At 48.4% G+C, this 15,946-nt stretch overlaps 1 protein-coding gene across 3 annotated transcripts in view; it reads left to right on the forward strand.

Annotated features, from left to right (window-relative positions):
* ARK2C (arkadia (RNF111) C-terminal like ring finger ubiquitin ligase 2C) overlaps positions 1 to 15,946 on the forward strand; it is a 48,306-nt gene that overhangs the window by 3,522 nt on the left and 28,838 nt on the right. The window lies entirely within an intron of this gene.

Here is a 15,946-nt window from a genome sequence, read left to right on the forward strand (position 1 = left end):
CTGCTTGGTCAATATGCTCTGAGGATACCTCGGTAATCTAATAATACAGAAAACTGCTGGGTTAATGGCAACTCGTGCTAAGCAATTTATCATCTGCATCGTATTTTGACCTGTCTTGTTAGAAACACATTCTTACAAGAGGAAACATTCCCCCCCCTCCACCTCCCAGCCTTATTAGTCAGTAACCACCAGGCTTTCATAGCTCATAATCCATCAAATGCATCCACAATTTAATGACTTAATTCCTTTGACACTCCTGAGTCTTGAAAAGCCACCTGGTACAAAGAAAATAACCTTTTTTGATTTTAGCATCGTGAGCTGAGGAAATCCAAGACGAGTCATGTGTCGGTGGTGCTGCTGTGGGTGTGGAGGCACATGCAGTGATTTCTATAAAGCCTATACATCTCTCCAGCACCAACCTGTATTCCTGGGCTGCTTTAAATAACTTCTGTCAATAACAGGGAGATGGATAATCCCAAACACGGACAAAATGGGCTCTGAGATTCATTTATGTAAGGGTTGTGTAAAGCTCTTACACACATCTGCGTGCATTTAATGGTGCCAAATGGGAGCCGGACCGATCTGTCTCTCACACGGGGTTTCGGGTGGTGTCACAATTATTTCCATTGTTTTTAAGAAAAAGATAAATAGTGGTCACATTTTGCTTATATTGGAAATTATCAGCAAAGACTAATGAAAGCTGATCTGGATGTACCTTGCTGTGTGTGGATCTGGCCTCGTGGAAGTGTGTTATTTAAGAACTGGTGAGTTGGTGCCTGAGCAAGAAAGCAAACACAGCTGTGAAGCTGGGGAGGGTGTTTGGGGGGGTGTTTGCCACGACACCCAGGAACTGCTCTGGTTGGGGGGGAAGAGGCGGTGGGGACACAGCAGGAACGCAATCCGGCATCGCTCGGTGCATCCTGGACAGAGCACAGGGTGCCAAACCGGGGGGCAAGATCTGTAGGCGCCGGGACGCTGCCAAAACCGCCTCCAGCCTCACCGGTCTTGTGCCGAGTCCTCCTCCGTGAGCCTCCTGGAAGGACTGTCCTAGAGTAAGTCTGAGCTTCCTTTTTTGTTGTCATTTTAAACCCTGCTCGTAATCTGGGGAGCACCTCGTTAGCTGAAAGAGGACGATGGAGCCCCATCCTCCCAAACCTGTAGGAGAAACCCCCCTCCAGGTGCCACGGGGAGCACGAGCAAGACGGGCTCATCCCTCTTGACCGACCAGACAGAGGATGGCCGCAACCGCTGGAAGGAGAGGGGAGGACAGCTCTTTTGGGGGCTCTGCGGGGCAAGGTAGCGAGGACACGGGTATCCCCTCCAGCCCATTTATATGCTGGTTTAAACCAAAACCGTGCGCTGGGGCTGCCTCATGCCAAAACTGGAAGGTTTTTTTTATCTCTAGAGGTCTTCAAAAGGGGACCTGTGCTGCAGCAGGTCAGCAGAGAAAAGCCTTTGCCTCCCCTTAACCAGGGAGCACTTGTTTTGGGAAGCATTAAATAAGCATGTCACACATGCAAGGGGAGACTTTGTAAAAGGCATTCTCCTACATCTAGATCATCTTCAATATCCATAACCTCCAAGACCAGAATTAGTTTGGCAATCGGGAGGGGTGTGTTGGCAGCGCCAAATGTCGTGACTCTTGGGCATCTCACGGCATTTGGGTATTTCTGCTTAAACTTGTGGCTCCTGGAGTCGGGCGACAGCACAAGGCTTTTCGATTAAAGGGTACTATATAAAGTAGAGCTTCAAACTGCTGTTTATGGCAAACTTGGTGCTCACAACTTGGAAGTCAACTACAACACTCGGGAGGTTTTTCAGCCAACGCGATGGTTTGGGAAGGAGAAGGGCGATGTGCAGCTGCAGTGGGGCCAGGGCAGGGACCTGCAGGTGGGCAGCAAGAGTGGGGCTAAGACCCAGTGGGGAAAATGATAATTTTCTCCCTTTTTGGGTTCAATTTCGGGAGACAGAGTGGGTCGGTCGGCAAAGGGGTTGGGGTTTCCCAAGCTGTGCTATGCCCGTGAGCAACTCCGCACAGGATCCCATGGGACAACCCCCAATTTAATCCTCGCGTAGTCTTGTCTTACTCCTAAACCTTCTTAGGGAGAAACTCAGGTCTTTTGGGAGTGGCTGAATTCTCCCTCTAAACTGAAATAAATAAAAAAATAAATCATTTTTCAGACAGAGCAGCAGGTCCTGGTCGTTGCAGGGATCCTGCTCCCGTGCCGGAGAGCTGAGTTTGGCAGAGCCGGGACACAGGGAAAGCAAAGTTGTGTCTGCTCCATGCCTCCCCACCACTTTTGCACAACCCTTCCTGTTCCTCCTCTGCTCAGTTTTGCAGTCTCCTGGGACTTTTCCTCACCCATTTTCTTGTCTGCTTCTCCTGTACATTTCCCAGCCCCATCTGGGTTGGGCTGTTTGGCACATGCTATGGTGGATCCCTCTTGGTAAGTGTCCTTAACCTCTCTTGTTTCCTCCCCTTCCCTTTAAAGGCTGTAAAATGTGCCTGCAGGAAAACTGCACATGTATGGTGTGTGGCGCTTTAATGAAGAATATCGCTTTGGTTCGAGTGAATAAGCCCAGTGGGGTCAGGAGCAAAGCAGATGCTGGAAGCGGTGAAGATGCCAGTTATAGGGAGAGGCAATAAGGAGCAGCTTGGTACACATGGGCTGGGACCCTTCAGAGTGAGGACGTACCTGTAGGGAGATGTTTGGATGAGGATATCAGTAGCTCGGAGAAGTACCTGGATGTCTCCATCCCTCTCACTGCATCCCCGTGCTCCTGGCCGCTTGCAGCCATTTCTCTAAACGAGGAGAAAGCTGGGCCATGGGTACCTTCTGGAACTTCTTTGAAGGGACCTTGAGCAGGACTCCGATGGAGCTGGACAGCCTACCAGGCCAGGGTTGGCTTAGGAGCTGCTCCAAAAAGCTGCTGTCATCTTCTCCAGGCTCAGGGGGTCTCTAAAAGACATTCAGAAACACAGTCCCTCGGGCACCTGCCGTGCTGCAGCTGCTCCCCATGTTGGGCTCCTCCAGTGGAGGGTGGGATTGGGAAATGTCCCTGCAGCAAATGTGCCCTCCCCAGCGGTGCTTTGTGTTGCATCTCTGGACTTTCACATTCTCCTGGTGGCATCTGACTCTTCCTTTGGTCATGCTGCCAGCTCAAGGCAGCAAGGTCCTGATATATTCAAAGGGATCTTGGTTTTTTTTAGAAGCTGTGGATGCGCAAGGAGGCACCGCCCATCAGCACTTGCCTGACCAACCTGTTTCCATCATACGTCTGCTTGAAAACTGGGAAAGGAAGCTTTCTCCTCTGTTTTTTTTTTTTCTTCTTCTTTTTGATTGCAGAGGAGGTGCCTGTTCTTTGCAGCCCTGCAGCATTGGGTAGGATCTCATTTGTGCTCTTTGGGGCAGTGGCGGATGTTTGGTCCATTCAGGGCTGATCATCATCAGCTGGTGGGAGCTGAGGCTTAGATAGATTCTCCCATGAGGTCCAAACCTCAGGGAGGAGCAGCTGGAGTCAGAGATGAGCTGTGGGTTCATAATGAAGCTGCCTGGATGTGTGACTGGACACCAAGTAGTAAAGTTGCTTATATGTGCATAAATCCAAAATAAGTGCTCAACTGATATTTATACTGGGATGAGTAAAATGGTAATCTAGTGTTCTGGGGGTTTTTAATAAAAAAAAAAAAAAAAGTAATCGGCAGCAAACTGGTCATAGTCTAAAGGTATTTTCTTTACATGAGGGTTGGGTGATGCAATTATCTTTGCGAGACTTTTTGGCATATTTTCAGCCTTGGCGTAGCATTTGCTAGCAAATTTCAGCAGGAGCTTTTCTAAGATCTCAGGCAGCATCTGAAGGAAGGTAACGGGGAGTGCTAATGCTTCAGGAGAGGTGTCCGTCAAGCCTGGCAGTTTCCACATCCTCCAGGCGGAAAATACCATGTCTCTAATTTGCCCATCAGGAAAGGAGCTGTAAATCTCATGCAGATTACCGCGCGTGCTGTTGTGGTTTGCTAATTCCAAGTTTCTCTTTCTTGTAGCCTGGCCTTTAATATTAATATCTCTAATTTCATTTATAAATTCACTTATCAGCTTTCATTAGTCATCCTGTTAATGATCCCAGGCAAGAAATTTGTCATTTGACGTCAAAAGGCAGATTAAGGGACTTCTAGAGCCTTGGGAAACAGCTTCATGCTGCACCGGAATTATAGCGGTTGGCATATGAGGCTAATACTATGTATAATTTGCATCTGCTGCTCAGAGGATGAGTGATTATTTTATATATTTAGCAGAAAACAAGAGCATTTCTTAATCATGAATGGTGTTACATTTCCTGCAAACTCTGCAGTATTATGAATCACTGGGCTATAAACATCTTGCTGCCGGCGTGCCTGGTTTCGCATTACCGCGGTGGTAAACCCTGGACGGTCGGATCCTGACAGCTTTCCTCCTCATCGGGGGGGTTTTACTGCACGAGTGGCTAATTGAAATTAAGACTTTCCTGCAATGTTAGGAGCTGGAAGGGACCGGTAGTGGATTAAGCTTTGCTTGGCCAAAATTGAGCCAAGTCTTTGGTCTCTGCTGTTCCTGGTGGGAGGTGAGGGTGTTGGTAGGGTTTGGAGATGGGCATCTAAGGTGTGAGAATGGGATGGGTAGGAAACACCATGTTTGCTCAAAACATCTGGAAAAGAGCAGAGATGGACTGAAAATGGATGGGATGTAGCACCCCCAGGCACTGGTCCATTCAGGCCCGTCACAATGGGGCGTTATAGATGTTAGGAGCGACCAGTGTGTTGGAAGAAGCCTTATCTTGTCGAGCTGTTATTTGTGATATCCCACAAATCTCCAGGGGCTGAGATAAGGAATTAGGAGGCTTTCTGTGCAGAGATAGCATGACATGAGTGGGCTTGGGGTTACAAGGCACTTTTTTTTTTTTTTTTTTGTTTTCCCTTAATAGTGAATATTTCAGTTGCATGCAAGCCTATAAAAAAAAGCATCCCTTCCCATGCTGGCCGTCCGCAAAGCCTGTCTGCAGTCCTGAACTCCCTCCTCTGGGCAGGGCTTCCTTTGAAACTGATGGGCTGCACGCAGCTCTCCATGAGGCTAAACGGAGAAAATTTTATCCATTATGTACTAAAAGCACTTACTGAGCTGGTTTTGCTCAGCCATCATTGGTCTGAGTGGGAAATCTCTATATGAATTTGAGGTAATGGTTATATCATGTGTCAAGTGCAGCTCTGGGAGAGTCTGGAGGTAAGCAACAAACCTAATAAACCTAGCTGGAGGCTGCAGACTAACCTACACCGTCTGACACTTTGATTACTGGTGTGTGAATCTGGCGTGGGTGGGGAGGAATGGTATGGGTGAATCTGTGTGGGCAGGAGGGAGCCAGAGGTTGCAGGGATTTGGGGTGATGGAGACCCTCAACTTCCCATCTGAAAGGTCTGAAGGGTGACCCACAGCCCAGGGACTGAAATACCTTCTTGCTGTTACAAAGCAGCAGCAAAACCCACCCTCCACCCTTAATGTGTTGCTCAGCCGTCTACCCGACTCCTTCCTGTGTTAAATTAACAAGCGGTGGCCAGACTCACGTCTCCGAGGTCACTCTTTGAAGCTGTGAGATGAAAAAAACGGCAACTCATTTGCGATGTGGAGGAATATAGCACAGGAATTGGTCCCCAGAGCGAGGGTTGTTGTGTCTCAGCAGCAGCGGGGGGATGCACAGGTGAGTGATGGGTGATGGGCCAGCAGCTCAGCTTCAACTTCTATTGACCTGAGTTGCTGGGGACTAGAGCTACGTGAAAACAGAGATGTCTGGGTTTGATGATGATGATGATGATTTTCCGGTTCGCTGGCTGAAAATTTATTTTCCTAGTTTTATATTGTCTTTGAGTTTTTCAGCAAAATGAGGGGAGGAGGGAAAGGCTTTTAAATGGTTCATTTGAAGTGAGATAAAATAGCCCACAACCCCAGAAGTGAAATGCTATCATTGCAGAAAATGGAACAGCATCAACTGGATGCAGGGAATAAAACCAATTCATCATAATCTTTCAGCTGGGTTTTTCATACAAAAACGTTTCACCTAGAGGTTTTTTTGCTTTTTTTTTTCTCTTTTTTTTCACCCCTATCTGAGAGATGGATTCGGTGTTCTGTACTCACTTGCATTGTATGCAATGGTCAGGAATAGACTGCCCTGGTCCTCCGTGGTCTGGTACAGTGAAACTATGTTGTGACTTTGGTGTGTGCAGGAATTGGATTTATTTAATCAACAGAAAGCGCTTTAATGCCTGAGATGAGTCTTGGAGAAGCAAAGGCTGTGTTCCCGGTGTGGGAGGTCACAAAATGCAGCTGGCCCCTTACAAAATGAGGGATGTCATGTCAGCCCCTGTCACTCCTTCCTTCTCACCTCTATTGGCAGTGAGGGTGGGTTTCCAGGCTTGCGAGGACCGGAGGAGGTTTCCAAAATGAAAATGAGACCTGAGGTCTTGAATGGGATGTACAACCACTGCTTTGGTCCTCACTGGGCTTATCCACCTGAGTTATTTCAGCCTGCAGAGAAAAATAATTCCTTGTCCATGGACTCGTTTGATTTGAGTAGGAAAATCCGTATGGCACGTGTGATTACAAACTTGCCGACGGAAATCCTGGGTGTTTTGCCAAAGGGGACCACAGAAGTAGCCTGGAGATGTGTATCATCTTGCTCTGAGTCATCTGCCAGGAGAGTTCTGTATTGCCAGACCCAGATGGTACGTGATGGTTCTTCTTTTATAGGGGCTGGGGTGTCCTGAGGAAGGAAAATATTACCAGAAGGCAGTTACAAGCTTAGACAGACAGGACATGGACCAAGACGAAGCGAGGCAGGGTAAATCCCCCAACCCTTGGATAGCAAGCAGTTCCTCCTGAAGGGAGTTGGGGTGCTGCTGGGGAAGCCAAAGTACGTTTGTCAGGTGTCCAGTGTGACGCTGTTCTGCCTGTAACAAGCGATTTTGAGCCCCATTAACAAAATCAAGGGCCAGATCTCAGCAACGTCCAGGAGGCTCATAGCAGGTTTTGGGATATATTACACTGGCTGGTGCATTCATCCCGACGGTGTGGGACCAGCTGTGCTGAACCCCTGCCCCTGTCCTAGGGTTCCTTACCCACAGCCCAGCACCTCGCGTTGGACCTGTTTCTGTTAGAACCTAAGCCACAAACAAGAGGAGGTCTTTTCAGCCTGGGCTGACCTCAGTGCTGGCAGACCCAGGCTTAGACCCACCCTCTGGCTCTCTGCAGAGGCACAAAGTTTGCTGCTCTACAGCAAACGCATTATGAGGCTGGTTCTACGCCAGATGAGAAGTCCTCCTGCCCAGCACTGCTGTTGGTATTACTTTCACTCGATTTCTTCATATCTCTCTCTTTCCCACCATGTTTTTAAATATCTGCCATGTTTTCCTCTGTGAATGTTTTTCCAAACTATTCCTTCCTCACATTCATTCCCCAGGCACCAAAGTCTTCCTCGAGGCTGGTGCTGGCTCCAGGGCTCAAACCTGTTGGAAACACCTGAGATGCTGAAGCATGCTGGTCTGGTGTGTGTTGGTGGAAGGGAGGGTAAGGCACTGCTGTCCGTGGGACAGTGTGTCTGGAAGATGAAGGACCTCCTTGGGAGCTCTGTATGGGCTGAAGGGAGGAGGAGGCTAAAGAACAAGTGCTGTCCTCTGGCTGCTGCATCGGGAGATGGCTGTGACTGATGCTGTAGTAACTGGAGTTGGGAATGCAGTGATGGGGAAGCCTATCTCATCACCAGAGTACCATCTTTAAAGCACGGTCACATTGTCCATTTGGCCAGGGGGAAGGAGCATCATGGTGTGGTGCTGAGTGGGCTCTAGGTACACATCCCTCATCCAGTTTCACTTCTAGAAAATATCACTTTTAGAGGGGGGGTGGTTTGGATGGATGCTTTGCAGAACATACCTGTGCAAAAGTGCTGCTGCCCTTTCATCTCATTGAACAGGGAACGCTGGTGCCTCTCCTCTGCCCGACCTCCTGTTTTTAGCACACCAGCACAACTGGTCGCAGCTTTCTGGCCCCACGATGGGAATGGGGAGACAGCACGGGCCCCTTCCCTATGGTCTGCACTTCAAATGGGAAATGGGGATGGACGTGCTTTGCAGAAACCCACCTCACTGGCAGCGTCCCTTGCGGAGAGGTGACATCCAGGCCAGCACGAGAGCCAGAGGGCATAAAGAGGTGCTGGGACCCTCCTGCCAGCCAGGGCTGGGCGGGCGGATGGTGCAGGGGAGGAGGGATGCACCAGGGCACCCGCGTGGAGCTGCCACCTTTGCAGAGGACTCTGGGGAGTCCTCTTTGAAAACAGCCTCTTGGAGGTAAGTTTAAGGGAGCAAGCGGGTGTGCAAAGTTGGCACCCTGCCTCCTGAGCTGATATACTCCTCTCCAGCCTGTGAACAGACCCAGGTCCTGGTTGCTTTTCTGTTTTTCAGTGTAAAGAACAAGTCTGTTTCTACTGATGCCGTGACGCACGCACTTTTGCATCACGCCAGGGAGCTGGAGCTTTGAGAAAGCCAACGAATATAATGAGACTTTGTGATTATGAAAAAAAAAACCCAAAAAAAAGGGATAAACCAGAACAAAACAGTAACAGGAAAATGCAAAGTGTTTGCCAAGGTTCAGAGACCAAAAAGCCAATGAAAAGGTGCTTTGTTCTTATCAATGCCTGCCATGGGGGGTCTGCTCCCCACGTCTCCTGGGGCTTGGGGTTGGTTGTGGTGCAGTACTTAAGCTGCAGGAGTTACTTCCTCTGTGTGTCCAGGTGCACACCACCTTCTGTGGTGAGAAAGGTGGCTTTCAGCTCTGGTGTCCTGCTCTCTCCAAAGACCAAGGCTTAAAATTCCTGGCAAATTTGCATCTGTGGGAAAGGTTTTAGCTGAGCCCTGGTGTGGAAGTGCTGGGTGATGGTGGAGGAGGGAGCACAACACACAGTGGGAAGCCTGTGAGGCTCTCGGGGCAGCAGGGGATGGGTTGGAAAGTCAAGGAAAAGCAGCAACGTACAGAGAGAGATCCCACACCATGGGCTGGGGATGCTCGTCAGTGCAGCGTGGTAATGGTTAGGAGAACTGTGGATCTCCACCACATCCAAGCTGGGTAGGGATTGGGGTTGGCCATTGTCTGGTTTCCTCAACATTAAGAGAAAAGTAGACCTTTGTCAAGCAAGCTGAGCTGCCCTGAAGGGCTGTGTACTTTGGCTGAATGAGCCACCTGTTGTCCTTGAGAAAATGGGGCATTCGGGAGCGTGGCAACTCTGCCCGAGCTGCGCCTGTAATACCAGCGCATCTCTGCATCTACGGTTACAAGCAGGATAATGCTAGTGGGGCTTTACGCTGCTGTACTGCTACCCTGAAACAGAGAGTAGAAATCCATATACTCCATCAGAGCAGAAGAGTAAACCACCTGGACCCCGGGGTCCCAGGAGGAAGTTTGCTATCCGTACAGCTTTTGTTCTTTCTCTAAAACATAAGAATGATCCCACTGTAAAATGTCAGAAACCAAGACTTACCCATCCAGCTTTCTGCGTGAGGGTTTTCAGGGCTTGGGGACTGCCTCCAGACATCTCTCTGGGGCTAAATGTTTGCAGATCTGCCAAATCTTGGACAATTTCTGAGCCAGCCAGCACCTCCTAATGGGGCTCGATTTGATTTACTTAGTCAAAATATTTCTGAATGGAGGAAAGGGATTAGATACTTTGTAGTCTATGTTTCTCAAAAACACCAGAGAAATTTTAGAAAAACAGCGTGCAGCTTGGCTGGTGTTCTAGAGGCAGCAGGCTTTAATTAATATCACCGAGAAGTTTATATCTCAACTTTAATTCCTTTTGGTTTGTAACTGGGAGCTCTGAGGAATCAACAGATTTTTGTGGCTTGTACAGGTGTTTTTTTTTTTTTTTTTTCCCCGCAGAGCTGGGTTGAATCCGAAATACACCTTTATAATTGCTGTTTTTATCTCTTCTACTTGATATCTGCCAGAACCACTGACCAATGGACATTACATGGGTTAGTGTTATTCATGCTGTATTATTTCAACTCAGGCAGAAGTCTTCTCGGGGATTCAGCGGTTAGCGCTGTGAAAAAAATCTTTTTCTGCTGTCTCTAAAGGTTCAGTTACGCTGAGAACTGACAACATAAATGGAAAATACACATCTAGGATTATTTCCGTTCCAGTCTTTGTGTGATGTTTGTGCTCCTTGCGATGCACCACTCTCTGCATGTGTGTGCATTTATAAGCAGACCCCTTGCAAGGGTGGAGGAGACTTTTCCACATTGTGCTTTCAGAGCTGTAATGTGGAGGCACATACCCAGTTGCCCCAGAAGATGGTCTTTTTTTTTTGTCTTTTTTTTTTTTCTTTTTTTTTTTTTTAAGATCATCTTCCACTGGCTGATAGAGTTGTAGAATAATTCAGCTGGGAAGGGTCCTCCAGTCAAGCCTCCTGCTCAGGGCAGGGCTACCCTCACAGTAAATTGAGTGTTTCAGGGTCTTGCCCAGCCAATCTGGGATATGTTCAAGGATGGAGATGACAGCACCTTAGAGGTGCCTGCTGTCTGGTCAGCAGTCCCTGGAGGTATACCTGCTCCCAGGGCTGGATGGGCAGTCAGATGGTGTGGGTAGGGGTGTGGATGTGCTCTTCCTTGCTGTAAAATTCAGCGTTGGACACCTTCTGTCCATTCTGCACCAGGGTCATCCCCTCCACACAAGGGGACTTTCCAGGGGCAGGGAGATCCCCTTCCATGGCCATATCTTCATAGCGAAGATCCCAAACCACCATGGGTCTGGTCCAAGTCCAAGCAACTGGGCTTTGTCCAACACCCAGCGCAGAAACCATCTCTCCCCAAAGTGCTGGACATGCTCCTGCTCGCCCAAACAACATGTGTGGGTCCGGGTGGGCAGCAGGCACGACGTGCTGATCCCCAGCTCCGCGGATCCCCACTTGGACCCTCTGGCCTTCCCCAAGGTTGAGTAAGTGCTTTTGGTCCTCCACCTTCATTTCTCCATCTGTACAGTGCACTAGTGCCCATCTCGCAGACCACTGGGTATAAAATTCAGGGAACAAGGAAAATGCAGATTATTCTGCTCCTTCGTGGGTAAAATTACTGGGAAAATGTAGATATGTGGATGGAGAAAAGTGGATTTCTGTTTTTCATCCTCCTTTCTGTGGTCACTAGTGTTGCAGGAGATGTCTGAAAAATTGTGTTTAGCCATAAAAACTTGGTCAGATGTCTCTGCCTTCTTCAGGAAATAGATTTAGAAATTAAGCAGAAAGCTGACAAAGCTGAGATTTTTTTTTGAATAAAAAAAAAAACCAAACCACAGCAAACCTCAATTCTTTTTTAGTGTCACTATATATATACATATATATATATATATATATATAAAAGATATTTTTAAGAATGGTTTTAACATTATTTTGTTTTAATCTGGGGGGGGGGAGGAATTTTCCCAAGGTCACCCACTCCAGTAGTGTGAAGAGTGACTCAGGCCCTATCTCCTCTATGAAATCTGTTTAAAAATAATGATCTGGGGAAAACCTGGCTGCTGACACTAACCGTACAACTTCTTCCTTATCTAGCTGCTCTGATTAATAGGTTTGCTTTCCCTGCGTAGCTGGTAGATCTTGACTTTTTGAGTCCAACAGCAACTTTTTGGAATGCCAGCTGATACAGGGCCATGGAGACTTCTCAACAGCAGGGAATTTGTCAAAGTAAATCATATCTGGAGTTATTGAGAGGGAATTAACGTGAAGTGCCTTGATATTAGTTTTACAGTCACTTTAATAGGCATAACTACGCTACTAAACTCATCTGCCTGTATTTAACTCTTACTTGTACTTGAGTGGAATAAATGTTTTCCTTTAGGAAGGATGAATTTTACAGAGTAAAAAAGCTATTATAAAACTCTCAAATGCCTCAGCAACAATGACGTGACTGTTTGCAGCCTGAAACCCAGACTCCTTATATTGTGGTAGTGCCTTAAAGTCCTATTTCATCCCCTTCCCCACCTCCTCTTCTCCCTCACCCCAATAACACTTCCAAAAGGTCTCTGAAACGATGACGTTGGGCACACAGCTGGTTAGATCTTGGGTAGTCTCACACACACAACTGAAATTGTCATCTTGCTTCAGCAGAGCAACTCCTGACTTCAGCCCAAGTCATCTTCTTCTCCATGTTGTTGTGTTACGTCCTGGAGAACATCCTCACCTCGATACCCAGATGCAGCGTTGATAAGTTAAGGCTCTATAAGAAGTTGCAGCTTGTGCTGGTCTGGTATAGACATGAGCTGGCTGCACCGTTGGATTTGGGTTAATTGTACTAAAGAGTAGGAAAAGTGTTTTCTGATGATTTTCCCTGGTAGGTCCTCCTTTGCCCATGAGTGACAGTAGCTGAACCACTTTGTTGCAGAAGTGGGGAGAGAAACTGCAGGTGGAATGGGCCACCAGCCACGGGGCCATGCCAGGACGTGCGGGCAGGAGATGGGGTGGGCGCCTGCACCGCTCTCCTCCCCGCTGTGTTGACCGACAGCTCCTAAAGCTGCTTCTCAGCTGGGTACAGAGACAAAGGCGGGGGCGGTGTTGGTGGCTGTTGGGCTGTGAAAAGCCGAAGGAAGGATCAACCCAACAGACCGGTGTGAGCTTATCCAAACGCAAGGTCCGTCAGTCCAGCAACAGGGTGGATCTTGTAACATCTTTAAATCCTCCCTACCGTCTTTGTGGCAGGCAGTGGGGTGAAACACCTTAAATTTTGCTCATAAACTGAGGGGTAGAAATTCACAGCTGGGGATGAGGGCTGGAAACTGAGACAAAACAACCGTGCTGAAATCTGTTTCTTGCTTTTGGGATTTTTTTGTGGATTTTTTTTCTTTCTTCTTTTTTTCCCCTCTTCTTGGCTCTAACTTTTAACTGAAGCTCGTGCAGATTTGTCACAGGTCAGAAAAACTTAAGCCATGATTTGTAGAAGATGAATGGACTTTTAAAATCAATTTTGCGGTCCCCAGTGTCAGTGGGGTGCCAATCACTCTGTGCTAGTGCTGCCCAGTTCCTCTGCCGGTATCATTAGGAGGCGCGGGCAGTATTCATTACGGGGAGGCTGAGTCTTGCTGCCTGTTAATGGAATTGAGTTGCCTGACCTTAATGTGTGACTGATATTTAATTTGAAGTTTCTCTGGACACCAGCAGGCTGTAACGGAAACAATACAAGCCCAGCGACATAAAGCCTTAACCCCGAGAAGAGAGCAAAATAAATTAAATTTAATAATTAGTAAAAATCCTTGGGGGCTAGAGGTCACACATGGAACTAAATAAAGTGGGGTTTGGATTTTTCTTCCCATTCTGCAATGGCATGGGTTCCTGGTAGTGTCTTGTGTGCCATGGGGAGGAGCGTGGTACAGGATTTTCCCCTGGACTGGTGGGAAATTTCGAGATGCTCCTGGCCCCACTCAGATGGGTGCATCTCCAGCCCCGTAGCCATCACCATCATTCTCCTGGTCTCCTTTGTTTCTCTGAGATGCACCCTGTACCCGAGATGCCCTGTACTCCCAAGGCCCTCATCCATGAGGTCTCTCCTGATGCACCCATTGCCCCACGGGATCTCTCCTTGCAGGTGTATTACCTGCAGCAATTGGGCTTCCCTACAGTCCCCATCTGGCCTTGGGAGGGTCACCCACTACAAATCCGGCTGGGTGGCCAGGATGCATGTGGTCACTGGCGCTCAGTTGCAGTTCTTGCTCTGGTGGGACGTGCAGGCAGCAGGTTAAGAGCATCTGTGCATCTGGGTCACAAGCTGGACCGGGCAGGGGCTGTTTTCCTCCCACCCCACAGGATTTTAAAGTACAAACCTCTGCCTGCAGCCCAGGAATTTGGGCTCTGCCTCGGACCCAGCACCGGCCAGTTCCTGCCCTGGGCGTGCCAAAGCTAAAAGGTACGAGTAGGTGTCTGGGCTGGGACCATCAACCAGGCTTATTGCCCATCACTGTCTCCCCATGAGCCACACTTGCCCCTTGGTGCAGCAGGGCAGGCAGGCGAGGGGCTTCCCAGCATGGGGAAAAAGTAAAATTGGAGAATGAGCCCACCATCCCAGCTGTTTGGCAGGGAAAAGCATGGTCCCTCCTCAGTCTGGAGCAGATGAAGACATCTCTCCAGAGCCAGGAGGAAGCTCTGGGCTGGTGTGGTGCTAGCTAATTGAATTACAATTTCCTAAATGCTTCCTGAATGTCTAGGGCCATGATGTTGTAAAAGGTGCTCTGTCATCCTTTGGGAAGGAAAGGTCTCCACTCCCTGAGATGCAGGAGTGATATACACAGACAAAGCTGAGCTGTATTACAGTCTGTAAATCTGCTGCCCACCTCCCTGGGGCTGACCCAGTGCCCTCCAGCATGAGTCTTCCTGCTCCTGGTCATGTGTGTCCATGGCTTGCAGGGCAGAAAACCGTCTGCTGCTGGGAAAAATGGTTCATGTAATGCAAAAAAGGGGCAGCATCTAGGCTGCTACTGGTAGCAACTCAGCTCCGTTCTTCTTTGGTTCCTCTTGCTAGCAATGGTAACACACAAATCGGTGTGGGAGCCCTGGGTGGGGTGGTATCTGTAAATGCCCTGCAAGCATGGGGTGATGTAGGAGACCTTGGCTGGTCATAGGGGAAAGGTGGCTTCAGTCCCTGAAGCATCACCAGGAGGCGGTGGGGAAGGGAGCAGCTGGGAGCAACCTGCGGTTGTGCAAATGCCTTTTTCATGAGCGATACGCAGAGGAGAGGATCTGGTACTGGGTCCACCATCCACCACTTCTGCTGCCAAGGACAGCTTTGTCCTCTGCACTGCTCCTATCTCCTCCTCTGTAAAACAGGGTGCATTAACCAGCCCTGTACTCACTGCGCTGAGCAAGCGTCCCTCTGTGCCATTTAAGTACAGAAACAGCTCATTTGGGTGTGCCGTAATTCACCACAGCACAAAAAGTCTGCTTCAAGGCCCTGCAGAACAACCAAAATCAAATTTCAGATGGTCTCACAAATGAAGCCGAAAGGTCATAACGATATCAAGCAGGAGGCTGTGTGCGGCACTGCAAGCCTCTGCTAAATATCAGCCAAAGATTAGTCCATCCTCTCCAAAAGGCCAAGAGCTGTAAAGGCTCCGAGTTTCTTCTGCCACACGTCCAAACTCACAGCGTCTAAAAATGGCACAAGCCCCCTGTGAAAGAGAGATGCAACTTCAGGAACAGCAAATTCAAGAGAAAATGTCAGGCTGGTGAGCTATGCAAGAATTAATTTGGAAAATTCTTAAATTTTTTTTAAAGCCAAAAGGGACTTGTAGATCGTGTGGCTAGCATTAATTAATTTTGGTCTTTTGCCAAGCATCGTCATCCCGGTTTAATCAGCAGCTGTGAAACAGAGCGTTGTCTGTCTGCCAGTTTCCTGTCCTGGCTTCTGGGGATGGCCTCAATGGGTGGACAACAGTTGTGAAAGATTCTGGGGGTGGAGGAAAGCTTGAGCCAGTCTGAGACTGATTAACTGCTCATTTTAGGCCCCCAACGAGGTGGGAACAGTCAGTCCTGTTGGGCTATGGTCTCCTCTGTGGTTGCATCTGCTTGGCCATTTCTGGATGTCCATTAGGTAGATCACCACATCCTGTATTTGTTTGAAAATCTGTTTTTTTAAAGGCTTCATATAACACAAAAATTGCCTGTGCAGGAACTGTACTGGAGATGAATTTCATCTGGGAAAAGCAGAGTCAAAATGTCAGTTTAACCAGGGGGTTAGACTCTTGTGGAAAACGCTCAACAAGACTGCAGGCTTCTCCTTAGGGCCACCAACCTTCCCCTAATAGTATGGTGCTAATTAACTGGCAAATTCCTTGACTCTTGTACTGGCATGGATGGCTGGTCTAACTGGGTTCATTTATTCTCCCTAGACCAACCT

Source organism: Balearica regulorum, chromosome Z (assembly GCF_011004875.1).
Source record: "Balearica regulorum gibbericeps isolate bBalReg1 chromosome Z, bBalReg1.pri, whole genome shotgun sequence".
Taxonomy (NCBI): Eukaryota; Metazoa; Chordata; class Aves; order Gruiformes; family Gruidae; genus Balearica; species Balearica regulorum.